The sequence below is a fragment of the Delphinus delphis genome, chromosome 1 (genome assembly GCF_949987515.2).
Source record: "Delphinus delphis chromosome 1, mDelDel1.2, whole genome shotgun sequence".
Classification (NCBI taxonomy): domain Eukaryota; kingdom Metazoa; phylum Chordata; class Mammalia; order Artiodactyla; family Delphinidae; genus Delphinus; species Delphinus delphis.
This window is the reverse complement of record NC_082683.1, coordinates 76,725,610-76,749,931: the sequence shown is the minus strand read 5'-3', so window position 1 is coordinate 76,749,931 and position 24,322 is coordinate 76,725,610.

Sequence of the window (24,322 nt, the reverse complement as noted above, 5' to 3'; positions counted from 1 at the left end):
CTCCTTTCTTGAATCCCTCACCTTCAAACTCCCACCCCGGAAAAAAAGGAAAACAGATTACAGTAAATTTTGGCAAGGAATTCAATTTGCATCATTTTCTTAGAAGTCACGTGCTTTGGATTTCCTCTTGTTTATGATATATTAAAATGCCTTCCAGATGTTTTTAATTACAAAAAAAGTTTTCAAGAAAGCAGAGTAATCCATAATAAAATTTCCTCTTTTTTTAATGTCCAATAAATTAGTATACTCCAGCTTATCAAACTGCCCCATAATTCTGAGGATGACCTTTTTAAAGAAGGTCAGGCATTGAGTTAGACAGCTACATTTGGGCAGATACAGAATTTTACCAAGAACACTTTCAGTTCCTGTTTCCAATTGAGGCTGCTCCCTGCCTGGGGCCTAGCCCGATGTAAAAGCCCATTGGCTGGAATTGCTTAAATGTCCCACACAAATATAAACACCTCCACAGTGTTGAGAAGATGAAAGGAACAGCTTATTGATATTGTATATGCTAACGTTTGGATGTGGGACAGGAAAGACAGCATTCAACTGCTGGTATGCAATGCTGAAGCTGGGCTGCATGAAGAGGTTTTCATTTACTGATGCTGGATGTGTGCCCAGATTGCCACAGTAGAATTTAGGAAGAAACACAGTAAGGAGAAGAACCACAGAATGGTTTTGGGGAACATCTATGTGGGTAGAAGAACAAATACATCTGAAGACTGTGTTTCCAGAAAGGGAAGGACTAACCACTGGGGAACAGTTATGGGCCCCCCAAATTCCAACCTGGTTGTCTCCTTGAAGGTAACTGTTCATTGTAATCTTCATTCAGAGTAATAGTAAGACTATAATTCAGCTGAAAGAGAAAGAGAGGCACGGCAGAGCAGGAAGAAACCTTAGCTTGCTTTGCCTGTTGTTTTAAGCTTAACAAGGAAAATAAATGTGTTTTTCTTTTACTAATGTTACCAAAAGAGAAAGAGCTTTGTGGATTAGAGACATGGTGGCTTTTTTAAATGTATCTGCTAAATATCTATCATGTGGGACAGACCAGGAAACTTTTAGGAAATAGAGATTTTGTGACTCACAATGTGAATTTAAATTTGAATGGGACATTTATTGACCTCACTTCATAGAACATTCTCTGATAACTCATCACTCAACTCCACCTCATCTCTTTGTTTGTAACTTTAGTATATTGGCCAAATGTGAGTAAGTGTATAAATGATGATCACTTTGGAAAGGTAGTTCTTCACAATAGGTGTCTGCAAGAAAGTGGTGCTTGAGGAAATGTTAAATAAAGAAAATCAGACAGTGTGACACATACAAACTAGTCACTAGTCATGCAATCCATATTTATTGAGCTCCCACATTATACAGAGAAAAAAGACGGGAAGGGAAAAATTGAAAGAATTTTCACTGGATAAGAGTGAATGCGTCAACAGAGGGAAGTTATGGGATTACTGTGGAGACCTTCTGGCTCAAAGATTAGGAGATTGGAATTTGCAGGAAAGAACATGAGGACTGAATGTGTGTCTTGAAGGCAGAAAAAAAGATCACCAATGGGTCAAAGACAGTTACCTTGCTACAAGCATTCAAGACTTGGATTTTGCAGTCACAAACAAAATAAATGGGGTCAGATGGGGTCAAAATGTTATTATTTGTTTCTGCGGTCAAAAATGTGCCTATTGGTGATGAGCAGAAGATGCCAGGACAGATGAATACAGTGTGGGGTTATCTATTAACAGCAGCATCGTCTGTAGAGATAACACTGTATAAGAAAGGAACTGGATGAAGGAAAGTATCACTAGTGACCATTCATGATAACCACTTGATGCAATTTGAGTTAAACATTTGGAAGAATCTCTGGAACAATGTCACATCTGGGAGAAGAACAGGTCAACAAATGGTATCATGTGAAATAGGGCAATTTCCATCCTTATTGAATTGATGAAGCTTTTGTAGTTACCAAATAGCATCAACCCAATGAATGGAAGTAAAGGTTGAGGGGCTCAAGAACTCAGTTTAGCAAACATTTACTTCTAATTTGTTATGATTTAGGCAGAATTATGGGTACTGTTAAAGAAATATGGATTACCAGTGACTGTGGAGCAAGAATTCTCTTAGCTATTCTAGACAGATAATGCACTGGCTGATGTGGCTTCAGCAAAAGGTCATCTCTCTCAGATGTAGGAAACGCACTCTAATCATTCAAACTCTCATGTTTAGGAGGAAACCAACGGGAGCAGTGAAAGAACAATTCCCAGCCCTTCCTCCTACTAAATCAGAGCTGTAATCTACAGAGAGATAAATGCCCCAGCCACATCAATCTCACATTCAAACAGTATTGCCCGTATTCCCCAGTTCATGGTCCTTGCCAGAGAGGAGTTTACTGTCTTGCATTCCAGGTATGATCTACTCAGAAATAACCTGAATGTGGCCCCAAGCTATCTCTTTCTTCTCTTCTCCCTTCCTCTCCACTTTGCTCTCTCACTTCTGGGCACACTGGCTTTCTTACCACTCATGGAACACAACAAGCATACTCTGTTATTTTTAGGCTCCCTTTGCCTGTATATTCTTACCCTAGATATCTGCATAGCTCACACTCCTACTTCTTCGGGTGTCCGTTAAATTGGGACTTTATCAAAGTGGCCTTCCCTGACCACCTACTGAAGGATACCTCCACTCCATACCCCCACCCTCCATCTTCTTTATCCTGCTTTATTTGTCTTCAGATAATTTATCACCACCAGACAAACTATATAATTTGTAGGCCATTTCTTTGTTTCTGCCACTTGAATGTAAACTCCATGAAAGCAGGATCTTTGTCATTTTGTTCATCTAGGCTCTCCCGAGCCTAGAACAGTGACTGGCTCTTAGTAGGTGCTCAATAAATATTTGTTGAATATATGAATCAGTGCCCAAGGAAAAGCACAAATTGTATTTGGACAACAGATGAAAGAGTGATTCTAGTTGGAAGAATCATGAAGATCTTTGGGAAGATGATGTGTATCAACTAAGTGCCCAGGAAGTGGTGGTGAAAGGCTGTATCAGATGACTCATAATTAAGTATCTTTCGAACTGGGTTATTGTGCGCACACACATACACACGCACAAAATAGTGTTTTAATTATTATAAATCATTCAGCTAGTTTCTAAAATAGAGGGCACCCAGTTAAATTTGAAGTTTAGATAAGCAATGAATATTTTTATTATAAGTAGATCTCATGCCATATTTAGGGCAAACTTATACCAACTATTTCTTTATTGTTTATCCAAAATTTAAATTTTACTGGGCATTCTATATTTTATCTGGTAAGCTTATGCTATAAGGAACAACCTAATGAAGGAAAGGTGTGTGTGATTCTCCAGAATTCAGAATTTACATAATTAATGGGAGAAATACAAAGCAGAGGCCTGGCATGCCAGAATTCATTCATATATCTCTGGCCTTCATAGCTTTGGGGAAGATTAAGGGTATCTTAACAGCCACACCACATGGTGAGGCTTTTTTTTTTTTTCCATTTAAAAATCATTCTTGACTGGATTATTTTACAGTTTTTGAGAATACTAAAATGTATTTAATGTTAACGTTGCTTATTTTGTTCACCATACTCTCTCCAAAATTTCACAGAGGTCTTTGTCCCAAATGATTCAAGGTACATCATGGTGGCTATTTGGCTTTCTTGATATCTTCTTATCAAATGTAACTTCCAATTCAAAGTTATTTATTTGGTGCATATTTCTTTAGTACTAGTTATTAGTATTAATGTTGAGAAATGATTGGATTCACTTTTAATAGATTTTAATTTTAAAATGATAACTATATTGAAATTAAAATAACCACAAAATAGTTACCAAAACAACTTATGAAAAGTTTCAGATAAATAGAAGCGTGGCTCAAATGATACTGACAGAATAAGAATATTTCTGTTTAGCAGCTAAAGAGATGCTTTTATGAGGCTAAAACATAAAACTTTGAAGTTGTAAGATTCTTGATGACTTTTTAAAATTATAAATTAATTTTTAAATAATTATTTCAAACTTTGTGCATAGGTGTTATTAATATTTTAAGTTGCACTATTTCAAATTGCCTATTTTAAATATTCACATGAAGTGCAGTGGCTTTGTATAGGACAGTCTCTGACCTGAAAGTCTTAGAAGTACTTTGGAAAGTAAAACAAACAGAAGTCAAACAATTACAAGAAAAGGTATTCAGTGTGCTGTCAAGTTCTAAATCCAAAAATTCAAATAATGGAGAAATCATCACAGGATGGAACAGTTGGGAAAGCTTCACCGAGAAATGAGGGCTTAATTTGTACCTTGTAGGATGGACTGGGAATGTATTCCCAGAGGAGGAAAGGAGGGTGAATGTAAGGCCAAGGAAGAAGCAGTATGCACAAAACTCTGGAGAGGAAAATAGGAATAAGAGTTGGAAGAGCCAGAGATGATGTAGAAAGGGAGGAAAAAGTAGAAATATTTCCATTTGGAATTGCTGAGACTTGATCATGGATGAGAAACCCAGTCGTATTAATCAGGATCTTAAAGGCCACACCACAGAATTTAGACTTCATGTTGCGGACTATAGAGCCATCATATATGCCTACCTGACAAACGAGCATCACGAGAGGGGTGTTCATTATGAAGTCAGCTCAGCAAATCTGGCTCAGGACATGTGTATACCCTCCCACCCAAACTCGGGAGACAGTAACTGGCATTTTCATTTTTTTTTTGAGCATTTCTTTAAGGAAAGTCATCTTTCTTTACAGATTTTCGAGCTTATAGGGTTACTTCTACTCAGAATGAAGCCCCACAAACTTCTGTCTGGGGATACAAATCAATACTTCGGTCTCTGAGAATTTCAAGTGGGTTGGTGGCTTTGTGACCAGAAGGTGAGAGTCTAGCTTGATTCCCATGTCCTTGCCACAGGCAGGTCCCCCACTGACAGCCACAGTGGTTTGGCCGATGTCAAGGCTCTCAGATCAGGCACTAAGATTACTTTCCAAACATTAATCTCTTTGAGACCAGCCACACTGTTCAAAGAGATGTCACTTCCGTGCCATTCTCCCCAACAAAAGACGAAGGCATTTTTGTGAGATATACTTTTGCCAGGTCATCCATCAGAGAATATTTATTTGTTCATTAATTTGTTTTATGAACATTGTACAAGTTACACAGTACAGTACCTTCTGATCATTTATTGCCTAGATTTACACTCCGTGACTTGATGGAAAGTGCAGCTCCAGAATGGAGCTCTCTCACCCTGTGTAAACAGTTGGGCTGCGATTTACAGGATAAAGACATTCTTTTTAGACACTGTAATTAACACTTGTCTTATTTATACATCTCCTTTAACATTGTGTCCCCTTTAAAAATATTTTTATTTAAAATGGCTTGCAAGGAAATAGCTTAGCATGCGTAAGGAAAAAAGAAGAAACAACAGACCGCTGATAAATTCATCTGTTAAAAACCACAGTACCCATATTAAAAGAGTAAGTGAACATTATATGTCTTAATCTCCTAGCACCATTGTTCATGCTTACTGTTTCTTGCAGAATATTCAAATGGTATGTTTTCCAGTAGACCATCTCCTTTTAGTTCACACCCTGGAAATGCTTTGCTTGTTTCAAATAGGTGCATTATGCTCTCAGCCACCTACATATTTCATAGGTCCAGCCTTAGTAAAGTGACTGATCTATACGGTTTTCCTCCTCTATTATTTGTTTAGTCTCCTCCAATTCCCCTTTCAAACAATTCATAGTTACCAAAAGATTTATTAAATTCCTCACCGAAGTTTCCCTACTAAATGCAAACTGTGATTCTGCCTCTATCAGAGCAAGATGCAGTAACTCAACAGTCCGAAGATTTCTTTTCTTAATTCTTAAATGTTTCCCTTCCTCCATCCCTTGTGAGATAGGTGAGAAAAGCAATTGCCCCCACTGCTTAATGCATCACAACTCAGAAACTCACTCCAGCCTTGTAATTTTGAATCCCAGCCCAGCTGGTGGTTCCTGGATTTCAGACTCTGAATATGAGTTCAGCACTTTTAAATCAATCACTCTGAACAGTATTTCTGTCACGTGGAAACCTTTTCTTCTTTGGCAGAAAGGCTTTCCTGATTTCAGCGGCAGCCCTGGAGAACCGAAGAGTTTCATAAATGAAACCAGGATGTAGGAGAAAAATTAAACTAGATATAATTTTCTAACGTTGTCATTGGAAGAGTGTTGTTCCATTTACTATTCAGGAAGATGAAGGCACCTCTGTACCTATAGGATTTTTCAAACAGTTCCCCATTCCCAGTAAATGGGTTACTGCAGTTTGACTAGCAAGGGGTTACTTGGGTTAGGTGGAAATAGAAGGAGGAATGAAATACTCCTTGGTTTCTATTCCGCTAACTTAAAATTCTCGCTCCAATTATTAAAATGCTTTTAGAATTAGGTTACTTCATACATTTTGCTTGTTATTGCTCTTAGCAGGTTATGTCCTCTGAAAGTCCCCCTGTTGGTGGTGGGATTGATGGGACAGTACTGAGGTCTCTTGGATTAACCACATGTGACACAGTAGCTGCAAAAATAACACCTCTTCCTCTATTTTCCTAGGGCAAGTTTAAATCTCAAGTCTTAAAAATAAAGAAATAATGTCAAAGCCCTGAAAATTATATAAAAGCCCAAATCTCTTTGGGGCTTTAAATAATAATAACAAAAAAAGTTTATAAATTTTATTATTCATAGAGCACTGTTCTTGACTCTTCACATGCACCTTCTGTGACTACCATACATGATCCACTGTGCCCAAACATCATCACGGTAACACAGAAATCAATGCTTCCTATATTCTCAGCCTTCCACTTATAGTCTTTATATCATATATACATCAGTCTCCTATTTCATAAAATGAGCTAAAATATATACAGAAATAGAGACTGTAAGATTTATTAAGAAAAGCCCATGGAGAGGTGCTAATTTTCTCCACCAGATTGCACTGAAGGAAATTTATGTGTCATTTCCTGCAAGTTTTTATACAATGACTGTGTTTCCTATATGTTGATTTCTTCACAGTGCCCTAAATATTCCACATAATCCCTTAGATACCTTGAAATTATTTTATCTATAGACAACCATTGATTTATGGACATTAAACATGAGATTTTTGAGCTCTAAGTTACATTGGAATTGGTAATTACAGGGAAATGTGAATAGTGAGGAGGAAAGGTTTAAACATATATGGAGTTGAACCTAGCTGACAAATTTATGGAAACAATTTTGAAATAAGTACATTCATTCATTCAATATTTATTCAGCACATATTTATTGAGTGTTTACTATTATTGAGTATTGAATGCCAGGCACTATGTTAGCTATTGAAATTCAGCAGTAAGAGAAACAGACATGGTGCCTGACTTTATGAGTTCAGGACATTGGCCTCTGAAGCAGGAAGACCAAGTTCTTGAATTATTTAAAGAAACATTGCTGGACTCCATTACTATAGAATTCTGAAAGTCTAATCTAAATATGCAGCAAGGAGCACTAAGGAAGGGCCATATAAGAGGTGTGTTTCAAATGAATGGCTAAGAAAATTATACAAAGTTTGAGCTAAAAAGCACCTTGAAGATCAAACATCTCAGCCTTCTCATCAACCGAAATGAAATTCCTGTTTATATTCACACCAGTGGTTAATGGCTGAATGGAGTTCAGAACCCATATCTATTGACATCCAGGAAAGTACCTATCACATGAGTGCTCTTTGAATATTTTTATAATAAAATTCCACTCCTGAACGTACAAGAAAGGAGGCATTATGCATTGAATTGTGCCCCCCACTCCAATTCATATGTTGACATCTTAACCTCCTCCAGTACCTTAGAATGTGACTTTTTTTGGAAATAGTCATTGCAGATATAATTAGTTAAATTAAGATGAAGTCATGCTGGTATGGGGTGGGCCCCTAATCCAATATGGCGGGTGTCCTTGGATAAGGAAAAAATTTGGCATGTGACAGTATACACACACAGGAAGAATGCCATGTAAAAACAGGAGTTACACTGTCAAAAACCAAGGAACTACCAGAAGCAAAGAAAGAGGCCTGAGCCAGATACTTCCCTAGTGCCTTCAGAGGAAGCACAAATTTGCTGACTCTTTGATCTCAGATTTATAGCCTCCAAAACTGAGACAACAAATTTTTGTTGGTTAAGTCATAGTTTGTAATGCTTCCTTACATAAATTCGAGGAAACTAACATACAGGGCAATTCCATTCGAGGTTTACTCAGTTTGCATTTTCATTCATTTACTTATTCAGCAATAAATAAATAAATATTTATTGAGCACCTGCTATGTGCCAAGCACTGCACAAAACATTGGGCATACAAAGATGAATAAGACCTAATCGTTACCCTAAAAAAAGACAGATGAATATTCCAAAGTGTTAAATATTTATATTGTTGGGTTCCTCCCATCCCAATCTGGGATCCACTTCCATCTGTGTTGTTCTTTCCCAATAAGTATGATTGATTCCTCCAGTTGACACTGAAAAACTAGATTCCACTTCTATCTTGGGCCCAGCCTCTTCCCTGGAAATATATGAAACTGTTGCTTCCCAGGAGTAGTAACTCTCTCCAGTCAGTGAGTCATGGCCTGGGGGTGGAATCCAGGCCAGTGACAGTCCCTTAGCGTGCTGTTAAAAACCAAGCAACTCAAATCCACCCACCAGAGGAGTGCAGGGAGGCCAGCGCTGAGTCCCTGTCATGCTTTATCAGGGCTATAAAGTAAGTATTTAAAATTTTAATGTTTTCCAATGAAATATACAAAAGTGGATTATTTCGCAGTTTATCAGCGTTACCCTTCTGTGGCAAAGGGAACAGACAATAAAATTGCTCAAAGGAGGCTTCAAAACTGCTTCCTGCCATTCGATTGCAACTTTAAAGAGGACTACAAACAAGGCCCCCAGTAGGCCCCTGGCCGGCTCTGCGCTGCCACTCCTGAGAGCATGTGTGGATTCCTGCGGCTAATGTCGCTGGACTGGAGCCCTCCTCACCCTCGCGGGGACCACACGGCTGTGTCTGTGACAACCAGAGCCAGAGGAATTTCAGGAGCTCTGGCCGCAGAACCAACAGTGGTGCAAGTCATCATGCAGTTGTCCCTGTTTCAGTTACCTGTCGCCTGTCTCCATTTTCCAGTAACCATCTGCCTAAAGTCTTCCTGTCCCCACTGACACAGCAGCCACTTTCATGCAGAGGACAGTAAGAATGAATTAAGAGGAATACAAGATTAGGCAAAGGTTATAGTCAGCCTTCAGTCCTTTCTCTTTCTGAGGTCGTTAGGGGTCCCACATATGCGCTGCAGGAAGGGAGGGAAACAAATCCTGCTTCTCCTAAATTGTGAGGAGCATCCACACTATATGTTTCTAGAAATCCCACCAGAAAAAAGCCTGAAGGATGAACTTTTAAGTGAATTTATGAGGATCTAATTGTCCATGGTTTTTAGTACAGTTGCAATTTTTAAATTTTATTATTTTTTATTTTTTTGCGGCATGCGGGCCTCTCACTGTTGTGGTCTCTCCCGTTGCGGAGCACAGGCTCCGGACGCGCAGGCTCAGCGGCCATGGCTCATGGGCCCAGCCGCTCTGCGGCATGTGGGATCTTCCCAGACCAGGGCACGAACCCGTGTCCCCTGCATTGGCAGGCGGACTCTCAACAACTGCGCCACCAGGGAAGCCCCAACAGTTGCTATTTTTTACTCGAGGCCAACTCCCTTTAAATCTCACCTTTTTCTCTAGAAAAATAAAATATAGGCTCATCATGTCCAGAGTATCCCTTTTAGATGGCAGAGAATGAGCCAAGAGGTCTAACGCACCCAAGATCTCTTTAGGGCCTCTTGGTCCTTTTGCATTTTTGTTTTATTGTCTCTTCTCAGATGCAAGAGAACACAATGGGAAGCTGAAATACTTCCCCCCATGGGTTTATATAGGACTTCCTGGAATTAAGCCTCTGCCACTGTGGATACCATCCTCTCACCTGCTAGTCTATGTATGGCACTGGGAGCATCTACAACTGCACCTAGAGAGTAGGTGACCCTAAACAAAATACAGAGAAAAATCCAATTTCCAGCAAATGGCCAAGATCACAGAGAGAGAAGAAAATTAAGGAAAAGATTATTGTTAGAGTTATGTATTCATTCACTTATTTATTCAAAAGCATTTATTGAGCACCTACTACGTGTTGGGTTTACATTACTCTGGGGATGATGTAATGTTGCAAAAAAACAGACATATTTATCATCCCTACAGAGCTCACAGTTTGTTGAGGAGGCATCCATCAAATAATGATGTAAATAAATTAATTAAAAGTACAAGTATAACTGCTGTAAAGGATAATTATTAGTGCTATGTGGGCATAACATGAGTCAGTTTCACCTAGTCTGGGGTGGAAGTAGTGGCGAGAGGGTCTCAAAGAAGTCTTGCCTGAAAAAGTAATTATTGAACTAAGATTTAAAGAAATGGTAAGAATCAATTAAACAGCTAGATTGGAGGTGGGGATGGGAATGGGGTAGGGAGCATTCCAAGCAGAGGGTAGAAAGAGGTCAAACATTCTTTGTCAAAGGAAGAAGGGCACATTTAAGGAACTTACCTGAACCCCTGGAGAGAAAGGTGTGAAATGGAGCTGGTGTGGTTGGTAGGAGGCAGCCAGCCCATGCAGGGCTTGGCAGATCCTATTAAAGCTTTGGAAGTGACCCAAAGAGCAAGGCAGAGCCACTGAAAGGTTTAAAGCAGGGAGAGTAACATGAGGAGAGAACCATTGTCCCTGCTAAAATCAGGTGGAATTAGCTGCAACCTACGAAAACTTCATGCTACCCCCTTACTCCACTCCCAGCCCAGAGCCACATATACTAGAAACCCCAAATAGTCCCAGTTTTCCATGGGATTCCTAAAGCTCAAACCAATTTTATCTTCTTGCACATTGAATAGACAACTTCATATTCCCCAACAAAAGGTATGGCAAATCGCTATTTAAAAATGCAGCAGTTTGGATTGTACACCTAGCAGAGATTAGCAACTCATAATAGATTTAGAAAACAAAATGCTCCATTTGGAATGTCTCAGCAGAGCCACCTGCTAAGAGAACACATAAAACTTTTTCAATATATTTCTGTATTACCTTTAATTTGCTTCAATATCTATCCCCAGCTTCTAACACAGTATATACTCTAGGCTATCAAAAATTATCAAAAGTGATCGTAATATAATTTGTTTACTTTCAGAAATAACGAGCTGATTCATAACAACAGAGCAATAACCACACTTCCATGTTACTGGCCAAGAAAACCTGGCTATTACCCAAATTTGGGTAAATCACACCACAAAACACATGTTAATTTTGGCTGCCCCTCCTTACTTAACGAAATGTTTATTTCAAATTATCTGAGCTCCCTGCATCATTTTCTGTGCTCTTCAATACACTGTGGATGGAGGGCTCTTTTCAAAACTTGAATTTGCTCATGCCATTTTGCCTGCTTCAAAGCCTTCACTGGCTTTCCACTGTTCTAGGGCTGAAGGCCAAACTCTGAAACAGAGCCACGTACAAGGCCCTGTGTAGCTCAGAGCCCCATAGTCTGCAGCCTCACCTAATACCATGCTCCTGATCACCTTCTGTGCCTGGCACTCCATTTGAGGGAAACAGTTCTGTGAACAAGATTCAGCCCCTGTCCTCAAGATGAGTATGGTCCGATGAGAGAAGTTAAATTACAATACATGGATTCCATTAATGCTACGTAAAGGGGCAACTTTTTACAGAGTAAATGCAGGATGCTAGCAGAACACACGTGACCAACACTTAAGCCAGGTTCAGAGAATCTGGGAAGTTTTTTCTGGATTTGGCCTCATCTAACGCGTAGCTTCAGAAGTGAAGACCAACACTACTTAAAGCTTCATTATATACACTTTTTTTTTCTCTCTCTCTCTCCTATGGTGTAATCTTGTTTCCCAAATTATATTGCGAACTCCTTAAAGGCAAAGACCGTGACACTTACATATCCTGAACATTGTCCATATAGTGCTGACCACGTGGTATGTGTTTGTAAATGCATGTTGACCAATTAATAGGACAGTAAATCCTTACAGTGTGTGGGGCAAGGGAAGGAGTGGTAAAAGTGCTGGATCCACCAAGTCAACTAGGAATGAAAAGCATGGCTATGTGGAATAGGCTGGCACAAAGACAAAGCTTTCTTGGTACTTAATTTTTTTTTTATTTAAACAGTGATAATGATACAATGACTATATGATTTCCTTGGCAGGTAGGAGCCAGAAAAAGACCTCACTAACTCACACTAATGAGAGGGAGGCCCATTGCAGTCTGACTGAGGTTGCTGTTAGTAATTGATTTTCTATTTTTAAAATATGTGATTAGCTCGCTTTCGCCAACATACACACAAGTTGACTGCAACACAGAATACACTTTGTTCTTTCATTTTGTCGTGTAGTTGCATTTTAATTATTTATGATAATACTTAATAGTATATTCGTAAGTGTCCTGTAGTGTGGCATGTAAAAATAATGAAGTCCTAGTAATATGAGAACATGATAGAGCTCTCAGCTATTAAATCTTTGCTGAGAAGTGAAGTGAAACTGCAGGGTTCTTTGTGAGAACTGGGGGTTTGCAGATTAGGGAAGTGAAAATTAGCAAAGTTTTTCTAAATTACATTTATGAAGTATATGTATGGTGATATTTTAAAATGCATTGAATATGACTAATATGTTTGAATAGGACAAATATGTTAAGACACATGTTTCATGTGGGCTACTTAGTAGATATTAAAACTTAAAAAAAAAAAAACAGGCCTCAGCTGGTTTTCTACTTGGTCGCATACTTTTTTATATACTTTATTTTTATTTCTGACTCCCACAAAACACATTTTATCTCGATTATTAAGAATAATTTGAGCATGTGAAGGTTTTTTAAATTTCAAATTAATTTTTCTTATGGTTATGGATGGAATTATAATCATTTCCTGAGGAAAAAATAAGATTAATGTTTTAAAAGTTTATAAGACGACTTCATATTTTTGCTATTGGTCTATTTTACATAGTTTTTTACTTAAATATTCTGTTACATCCAACTTTCCAATTCTAAATTCCAGAAATAAATTTTACAAGATTCAGTTGAATAAACGTCTGCCAGAAGACTCTACTAAATTCTAACTCCAAATACTCCCCCTACCCCCGCCAAAAAGGGCCCTCATTCTCTGCAGCAGGGTCTTCGTTCTTTTTTTTTTAATAAATTTATTTATTTAATTTATTTGGCTGCATTGGGTCTTCTTTGCTGATGCGGGCTTTCTCTGGTTGTGGCAACAGGGGCTACTCTTTGTTGCGGTGCGCGGGCTTCTCATTGCGGTGGTTCTCTTGTTGCAGAGCACGGGCTCTAGGTTGTGGCTCAAGGGCTCTAGAGTTCAGGCTCAGTAGTTGTGGTGCACGGGCTTAGTTGCTCCGAGGCATGTGGGATCTTCCCGGACCGGGGATTGAACCCGTGTCCCCTGCTTTGGCAGGTGGATTCTTAACCACTGGGCCACCAGGGAAGTCCCAGTGTCTTCATTCTTTTCTACCATTTTAGAAGCGTTTGCCCAGTTCCTTTGTCCTGGTAATTGAAAATGTTTCCCAATCCTTTTAGGCCTTTCTTTTCAGACCATCTCTTCCCTTTCTTGGAACAGTTCCTCTTCATTTCCTTCCAGTTTTGTCCTCATTCCCCTGATCTCTCACAACTCATCCCTCGTTCTCTTTAAAACCCTTGTTGGCACCAAGTTCTTATCCTAGTTGGCCCTATTCCCTCACCCACCAGTTTTATGAGTTCTTTTTTTCTCACCTTGTACCACACTCACAGAAGACTGAAATAAGGGTTTTGTCCTATTACTAAAATATAGAGAATATCTGTATTGGGGTTGTACATCCCAAGTGGCCAATTTTTATTGTAGAGTTGCATAGTTACTTTAAGTTTATTAGTGAGAGAATAAGAATTGAATGCTCATAATAAGAACAATCATGGAAAGTATGTTCTATTATATTCTTATAAAAATGAAAGTTCAGAGATAAAGGAGTTCATCTCTGTTTTAAGGACTAATAGCTAAGGCAAGTTTGCAAATAAATATCCAAATTATTAGCCTGAAGGAATATTTTGGCAACTCATCTTCTATTTATGTATTTTGTTTGTAAAATGAAGAGAATATATATAAATTTATTTATATATACAAATAGTTGATAATGACATATCAAATACTTGAAATGACTTATCTGAAAAGTTTGTTGTAAGCACTTATGATACTTCTCATGAACAGGGAAAAGATATTCAAGGCATGATGTCTAAAGAACATGGCTAACATAGACAACTTAGAAAATATGACATATCAGGTTTCCCAAGAGGAGTCTCAGGGTCCCAGGTCAATGGATAACTCTTATAGGTAGAGAATCCAAGGTGATCTATACTTGGGAGAGTTTTCAAGAAGTTTGGTGATGGTTGTAGTTCCTCTATCATCATACCTGCAATCAGGACAGGTGTTCTGTGCCCAGGGAGAGATACTGGCCAGAATAAAGTAGAGCAGATGCAGATTCAGGGCTAAGCTATCTCAGAATGGGAATTTTCAAGACAGCAGGCAGAAACTAATAAAGAAGTCAGTTGAAGAACTTAAGCACATGAGGAAAAGCATTAAAGCAGTAGCTCAGGAGTGGTCATTATAGGAGCACTGGATCCTTATTCTAATTAGTAGCACACAAAACATAGCGGCACAGTTGTTAGGGCTGGAATGATCAGATTCCACTGCACTGGGGCTGTGAGAGAAAAAAATATTGCCAACTCTGAATCCGGACTGCTTTGAGAAGCATGGTGAGTGCCACCCCTCAGGAAAAGTAATTAAGAAACACAGCTAGATAAGAGAATCAGAAGCTGAACAGCAGTGATTTCCAAAGCGAAATATCTATGTCTATGTATGTATCCATTTATGTACACAAATAAATATGCATTTTTAACATCTTTATTGGAGTATAATTGCTTTACAATGGTGTGTTAGTTTCTGCTTTATAACAAAGTGAATCAGCTATAAATATACATATATCCCCATATCTCCTCCCTCTTGTGTCTCCCTCCCACCCTCCCTATTCCACCCCTCTAGGTGGTCACAAAGGACTGAGCTGATCTCCAAAGAATGCTCAACATCACTAATCATTAGAAAAATGCAAATCAAAACTACAATGAGGTATCACCTCACACCAGTCAGAATGGCCAGCATTTTTGGATAAGTATGCACGTATACCAGTACAACACAGCTACTCTCCATCTTGCATCAGAGAAATTTGTGACATAAAAGGTCTAGGCTAATGTGTAGAAATATGACTCCTTTATTTACTCCAAATGCACCCAGACACCTGTGAAAATTGACATATTCCACAGTCTAGTGCTGTCCAATTTCAAAGCACACTAAGTACATACTACAGCACAAAGGGAGGAAATGCTTTTTTGAAGACTTCCATTTCTAGCAATGACAGACTAGCTAGCTTGAAAACTCTCCCAGCAATGAAACATCCAGAAATTTTAGAAAAAATTATATCACACATTTTTTAATGCATAGGCCAGATCACAAGGAAGTAAGGGAAAACCACATGGTTCAAAAATAGATAGGAGGGCTTCCCTGGTGGCACAGTGGTTGAGAGTCTTCCTGCCGATGCAGGGGACACGGGTTCGTGCCCCGGTCTGGGAGGATCCCACATGCTGTGGAGCAGCTGGGCCCATGAGCCATAGCCACTGAGACTGCACATCCGGAGCCTGTGCTCCGCAACAGGAGAGGCCATAACAGTGAGAGGCCCGTGTACCACAAAAAAAAAAAAAAAAAAATAGGAAATTGACCATCAGTGCAGTGAGCTGGAGCTGATACTTCAATGCTAGTAGGAAGGGGTACTAGTCTCAGAAACCAAGGAATAAAGAGAAATACCTAGAAGTCCTAATAAGGGTCAGAGTCATAACTCAGACCCCATTTATAAATCTGGAACCAGACAGCATAAATTTTAAAATCCTACCCACTGATATAGGAAAATGACAAATATGCTTTTCTGTATAAATGTAAACTCTTATGTAGTAAAAGTACATATTATACTTTAGACTTTTAACCTAATGCTTTTCTTCAGGCAGGGGTGCTTTCAAATTTATACTATCAATGTGAGCAAGGACCCCTTCACAATAAGAAATTTACATGTCATAGACCAGATCTGGGATTCTGTGTACAAGCAAACACAAAAACATTTATGGAGGGATAGACCCACAACATGCTGAATGTAATTCTCATAGATAAATTTCTATTCAAAATAAGCTCACAATTTAGAATTTACAAGAATTTCACATTAGAAAACAATTCATCATAAATAATAGTAATCACACATAGGAAACAGGATTATACAGTCTACCTTCACATAAGAAATGTAGATACTGTAAAATAATTGTGTTTAAAATAACTAAATATTTTAAAAGGCAATGAAACCATGATAAAAGAATACAATACTATAAGAAAGACTAGTCAGCTATTGAAAGGAAAGAAATAGAACATATAAAAAATTTAAATATAATCATTTAAAATATAAAACTAATGATCTAGTCAAACAAAAGATTAGATCTAGCTAAAGAGAGAATTAGGAAACAGGAAGATAGATCTTCAGAAATTGTAATGTAGCATAGAAAGATAAAGAGAAGGATAATATGGAGGAGGGTTTAAGAGACATAGAGGATCAAATTTAAAAAGTCAAATTTAAAAAGTCAAACATGTATTCCAAAGGAGTCCAGAAGAAAAGAACAGAGGGAATGGACAATATGATGAAATAAAATGAAATAAAATATGAAATAGTTGAGAAATTCTTCCAAAATTGATATGAATTGTCAGATTCAAGAAGTACTAGTAGTCTCAAACATGATAAATATAATTCAGTCCACACTTAGACACATCATAGTGAAATTTCAGAACACCAAATTTTTTACAAAGCTTCTGAAATCAGCCAAAGAGAAGAAAAACACTGAAAGAATAAAATTATAGTAACAGCAGAATTATCAATAGCAACACTAAAAATCAAAAGATAATGGAGTAATGCTTTCAGTATGTTAAAACCAAACAGCCATCAACTAGAACTGTATGCTTTTGTAATCACCCCACAGAGATGGATGGGCTCTCCCCTCAAAATTTAGCTCAGATATGACTGGTGATGCCATACATACACAGAAAGGGTATGAAAAGTATGATAAGTGTTATTAATCATAGAATGAGGCTTTATGGAGAAAGCAGACTCCCAAGCCACTCTGAAAATGGCTTGAGAGAGGAGGGTAAGGTGACTGTCTTATGATGGTTATGTAGTTAGAGGGTGAGGTGTGGATTTCCTTGCATGATCCCAGGCTTGCATGGTTTGAACTTTCTGCCACCACCAAAGAAGAGTGCCTAGGTAGCCAGGTAAATGTGTATTGTGTCCCTTTGAAAGTGAAGGCAAACTGTGACTGAGAGCCTGTTGAAACAGGCACAGAATAGACTTAGCTGAATCCATGATTGAAAAGGACTTATCAGTTGCTGATTGTATAGAGTCAGTAATTTCAGTAATATTGAATATGAGAACCACAGCATTAAATCCAAAATAAGGTGCTATTCATTCTTTCCAGGTTAAAAACAGACTAAATTGGCTTTTTAAATAGAAAAACTGTGGCAATAATCACCTTTTCTCTAAATAGGGCTTGTGTAATAGGTTTCAATCCTTGAAAGCCCTATTTTAATTTATATTGCGTGTGTTAACTGTTTTAATCAGGGGCAGGAAGGTGAGGATGTCTCTTAGGTCTTTTTGTAAAGCCAACTGAAAGTACCAAAGACTTAATTTTAATTTATTATCATTGAGTCAGATTATTTGGCCCATTATGGGATATTTTAGGGCAATAAGTGGTATGACTAGGGGAGATTTAGGCAAAGCAATAGTTCCAGTGGTTAAGATGTGACATACAAGTTAGTTCTCTCTTTTATGTTCAATAAATCCTCTAAGATTAAAGGTGGTATTGTGTTTAAATTTAGTGGAATATTCAAGTATAACTGTAATTTGAGCCCCAGTAGTGATTTAGGCCACGAAAATTTGCCAATTGATATATCTCGGCAGATGTTAAAGTTAATTCAGAACCTATACTACAGAGGCACACAAACCAATCTTTTGTCTTTTGGTTGCATAATTTCTTTTAGTAACTTTGGATTTCTAAATGGGTCAACATACGGGACTTTGTGTCAGCTCTTTGTTTCTGTACCATATATTCAGGATTTTTAAATGTATTTATTTGTTTTGTGGCTACTATATATACTCTGTGGAGGTCCTCTCCATCCTGCTCATATTGATAAGTTTCTTCCTCCAGACAGTTTTATGTTAGTACCAGCAGGGTTCAGGTTTTCCCTCATGGTAACAGTTGAATTAACCATTTGGTTGTGCCACAGTGTTGTCATAGGTGTTATCCCTATAACCCTGAGCATCAGGATATTTTTTTGATGACTGAGGCATAGTTAGCAGCAGTGGCAAAGGCATTTTTTAGGGTCTTAGTGAAACATCTGTTCTCAGGAGTGTGGACCTCAACATGACACATGGTGAATATTCTTCCCCCCTACAGGTGGTTACCCAATGGGCCTGTGTACTGCACAGGGCATCAGTCTTTCCCTTGAGAGCGTTCTAGAATGTAAGCCAATACCTGGTTGAGACACAAACCCCAAAGTCACAAGGTAAGAGTTGTTCCCTTTATGCTAGCATCAGTCATGGCTTATACTGGAATCAAGGCAGACAATTCAATCTGAGACATTCAGATAGGCCCCTGCTAAGCACACAACCCAGTGCCACTTTATGGAAGACCCCAACCCCATATGCCTGTCCTTAAATGCCAGTTATCAAAACCTTCAACTTAGGTATAGGAGAACTCAGCAAATGCAGTACAAAGGAGCACAGTTCAAAGTGCAAGCTTGCCAGCAAGCAGCTACACAACTAAAGGGATGTTCTAGTCAGAAGGCAGCAGTGATGTTCAGCAAGAAAAGAAAAATCCCTGGTGGTGGAAGTCATTGCCTAGATACCCTGCTTACTGCACTGATTATTGTGTCACTCCTCAAAGACAGAATGGATCCACTCCCACCTTAAATTTAGTTCAGATGTTGAAACTAATAATGTCACATATACACCAAGAGGATATGGAATGCTTTATTACTCACATAATGAGGCTTTCTGGAGAAAGCAGGGCAGGTTACCAAGCTGGTCCAAACGTGGCTTGAGAGCAGGGAGTGGTAAATGGCTTGGGGTTTATGGTGGTTATGGGCTTGATTTGGCATCAGAGTTCTCTTGCATGGAGCTCGTTTGCATGGTTTGAGCTTCTTATTGTCTCCAAAAGAGGGAGCACCCAGGGTTGCTTATTAGCTGTCCCAGATGTGTAGCAGAAAGGGGCAAGTGGTGGGGCTTGAAAGGGGTCAGTAGTCAAGCGTCAAATATGGGCCCAAACTCTTTATTACGTATGCTTACTTAACTATGATTTAAGAGTGGAGGTAAGGTAAAATATTCTTATGAAACAAAAGCTGAGTTTATCTTAAGTAGAATCTCAGTGTAGGAATGACTGAAGGATATACTTCAAATCAAACCTAAGGAAGGTCAGAAGTAAGGTCTGAGATATATCATGGAATGGTGAGCCAAAAAAAAAAAAAAAAGGGTAATGGCAGAATCTATGATGACAGCCAGCTCTTTCCCAGTCCACTGAAGTTGTTTAAACTCATTAACTTATAACATTTACATTTTAATTGCTGACATTGTAACAGTGTACAAGGTAAAGAGTGTCCCAGACCTCATGGACTTTACCTTCTCCTGGAGAAAAGAAGGCTAAGTTCACACAGCTGGCTGCCCCTGCTGCTTCTGCGAGTTCTTGTGGCCCCAGCACCACATTCTGTTGGTTCCTGTTCTTTGATCTCACAGGCTGTTCACCTCGGGTGCTGGTACACATCTACTACTCTGCTACTTCTCACAAAGCAAAGTGTGCTGGGGATTAAGTTCACAGAGCCTGAGGCTTTTTACCCTGAACCAGAAAGCTGAGAGAGCACCTTATGTCCTGAAACAACCACCTTAAGCTGACATTCAAGACTTTGGTAATATCTTGAAGGCATTGAAACATCTATGTATGAACAAGAAACTTCCTAATGAAACAATTTAAAATTAACTATTTCTCATTTTGTTCTCCCAAAGAACTTTTTTCTACCTCTCCTTTAGCCTTTTTTCCAATCTATTGGAATTATGATTCATTGTATCCTTGGCCAGCCACTAAATCATAATCCTAAAGAACATGATTCCTGAGTTTAGAAGATCTAAACTTGATTCCTTCTTTATTGTCTATAAAGACAATAATAACTTTGATCTTAGGCAAACTTACTTAATTTTTCTGAGCCACAGATTCCTTATCTACAGAATGGGAACACTGATGGTACTTAATCACTTAGTGTAGGGAGGATTAAAAGTGACACAGCCTGTTTGAGTTTCACTCAAAGCTTGGCACAAATGACAAAAGTAATGGCAGCAAATATTATTGACCTGTTTCCTCCACTAAAATGTCAGCCTTTTAAGGTGAGAGAATGTCTCACGATCTGCCTGTTAAGTCAACATCACCTAGCATTGTGCTGTGTGTGTGGCCATATACATGGCTCAATCAAATTAACATTTATTTTTAAATTCATTAAATTTAAGTTCAAATCGAATCCTACCACTGACTGGATTTATTTTCTCTCTGCTTCACATGCCCTTTTTTCTTTATCTCAATTTTTGTCTCTTCCAGTTTCTTTACCTTTTTGTCTTCTCAATCTCAAATGTTATGAAAGTCCCAAGAGATAGGTGAGAAAAATAAGATATAAAAAAACTTTTCATAAGGCAAAGCAGTCATGGAATATAAATGAAATTTAATTTCAGAACCACACTGGAATAAGGATGGCTAAGGCGTCAACTCACAACTCCTAGAGGTACAATCACAGTGCAGGTTTCTCCACCAGCTATCCAGAGGTGGGTGGGTTAGTGTGGAGGTGGGTCGTAGTGGAAAGGTAGTGAACTGTGGCACTCGCTCTCCAGTGAACATAGCAGTCCTTGTGTGACTGTTCTCCCAGGGTCTCGCAATGGTATCCCAAAGTACTGTCTCCCTGCTGATTTCTTGAGTATAAAACAAACTTCAAACTCCATCACAGTGACTACCATTAACTGATGAAATCAATTCAGCCAGCAGCACTACCTGCTGAAAACTGGCTTAGCAAAGACACAGAGGAAGGAATGGCAGTGTAGAACAGATGAAACAGAAAGATAGAGGACTGGGTTTTCTTTTCATTCTGTTTTTAGAAGCGTAAGTTCCATCAATGTGTCCTTTTACACTGCTCTGAACCACTGCTTCCCCAGCAACTGTGAGCAGCCCCCTGCTGGGCCTCATTCCTTAACCTCACTAAGTGATTGCTGTTAATACTGTGGTTAATGGTTTCTGGAAAGATGATATCTATCAACATCTGAGTGTACACATTTGGGCCTAAATATTGAGAAATCGTAGGTATGTAATGCAAAGCCTGGGTGTGTCTGCCTGTAGAAAGGAGTTCGTTAGGATTAATCTTTTACCGAGTGACTAATGCAAAGGGAACGAGGCCCTTTCCTCTCTGACTCGGCAGAGGTTTTGTCCAAGCTTTCAAACAGGTCTCTTTGGAATGCGCTGGTCACTTGTGAAGACTCTACTTAAGCATATGGAACTTAAAAACCTTGATTTTTTTTTTTAACTTTTGTATACTCTAGCAAGTTCCTGAAAATCAAATGGCAGAACCTAAGCAGAAGACTGACTGCCAAAACACATGCCCAGTTGGGGAAAAGTGCATGGGGAATCACCCAGCACGCTTCGAGAACTTCCAGCCCAGACTGGTAGAACTCTGTATTACCTTCTGTTCTGATGCCTGAGCTCTGCCAGACTTTTGTGTGAAAAAGCATCTTCATGAAGCAGTACATTTGTTGTGTTGTACCTGCGAATCCTTTCCTTTCACCTTGGTTGCTGCTTTTAACTTGAGTGGCATAACTTCCTCTCTTGGGCTACACTTACAGGAGAGACCAAAAGATACAAGGCAGGTGGGGGTATCAGGCAGACCTTCATAAGGGGGATATTTTTTTCTGCTAAAATTAGTATAAGACAATAGAAATTTTTTGTTCAAGTGCTGTAGTCAGCTACTAGAAGTCAAATTCTTTTTCAGGGTAATGTACTTGTTAGCCCCGTTAAAAAGGGGAAAAAATTGCTGGTTTATCAATAAAAGCATACTGAGCTAAATACCTACACAAAGAAATTTTCAGTATAATTTATGGCATTTCATCTTGTTGAACTGCATTTCAAGTAATTCACCCTGGCAGCTTTACTCTCAAAATGGAAACCTTTGTACTTTTCTTGACTTCATTACATAAAATGAGTTTGTGTTCAACTGTAGTCCATATATTTGATAATTTATCTGACTGGGTAAGGTTATTAGCAATTTAAGAAATAAACCCATTTGGATTTTCAGAGAGATAACAGAAACAGGAGATTGCTATGATGATCTCTTAAAAATTACAGTGTAACACACAAAAGTGAGATTTAAGTAACAAGATTTTCCATACACCAATAACACCAGGGAAATTCAAACTCAAATTCCCTCGATTAATTTCCAGGAATTAAGTGGTCAGTATTGAAGTCAATGGAAGATACATTTTACAAAGCTGAGAGGTCAATTCAATTCAGAAAAGCAGACCAAATGGCACACTATCTTTAGAGTTTCTGAGGCTAAAATTCATCCAGGTCAATTGGGTGAAAGATTTTGTAAGATTCTCCACTCTGGTCAGAGTAAAGTGAATAGTGATAGTTACAGCCAAAGGATTCTGAAGGTTTTCATGGATAGAATGTTAGACCTGTAAGGCCTTTGGAGATTCCTTAGTACAACCTCATAGTTTTTTGGATTATTTTTTGTTTTTTTGTTTTTTGCAGTACGCGGGCCTCTCACTGTTGTGGCCTCTCCCGTTGTGGAGCACAGGCTCCAGACGTGCAGGCTCAGCGGCCATGGCTCACGGGCCCAGCCGCTCCGCGGCATGTGGGATCTTCCCAGACTGGGGCATGAACCCGTGTCCCCTGCATCGGCAGGCGGACTGTCAACCACTGCGCCACCAGGGAAGCCACAACCTCATAGCTTTAAAAGGAGAAAATTGAGACTTGAGGAGATTAACTAGACCTCATCTGGTCTGTATAGGGACCCACACTCTACTTTTCAGATAGAGATCTTTTTAACTCTCCCATCATATTCTTTCAGGAATTAATGATTTTCTTGAGTTGGTTCCTTTTGATTTTATATTTTGTGATGGGAATAATAATAATTCTTGGTAAAATACTGATACAGAGAAGTTTCAAAATTGGTACTATTTTTAACTTTCATTTAGCCTCTTGTGATATTGCACAGGAGGCAGATAGCATTCATTTTATATTTGGATTCAACTTTTCAATTGACAAAACACTTGAATATCTCAGACTTGCCAATAATATAAGCTACTTACTGTTTAACCCATTTACAGATAACTTATTAGGATGAGCAAGATTAAATGACTTTATGAAGATCACATAACCAGGCAATAAAGAATTAGGAACTTGAACCCAGGCCTTTTTTATTGTTTACACCACATAAGTTGTGGATGGATAACTAAGGTAAAGGGATCAACTTATAAAGTTCTTACTGAGGAGAAACTGAAGTGTTCCTTTGCTATCTTCTTGGAAGAATTTCACCTGAGGGCTAAGAGCATGAGATTTAGACTCAAACAGAAAGCCCACCTCTACCTTAAACTAGTCTGGGGACCTTGATTAAGTGATCTCCTTAAGTCCCGATTTTCTCATACGTTTACCCGTGATAATAATAACCATAGGTTTTATATAACTATTAAGTGGATAATATATGTAAAAACAGTGTGTCTCGTTGTTTGGCATACAATAAACACTGTATGCTGTTTATTCCATACTATTATTCTGAGTTATAATATCAGCAAAACATAGGTGATGTTTCTTTATTGTCATTAATATATGAAGATTTATATATATAATTTATTTATATATGTTTATATAGAGATAGAGTTAAGTTTATATGAGCTTCAGTAAACACTGTCAGTAATTATCCTTTATGTCTTTCAGAATGCAAGCCCCTTAAGAGCAAAAATAGATGTTCTGTCTTTGATGTAGAATATCAGCAATGACAAAGTCTGTCCAGCGATATATCCCCAGAACCCAGTATGTTTCTCAAAGAGAATAGGTGT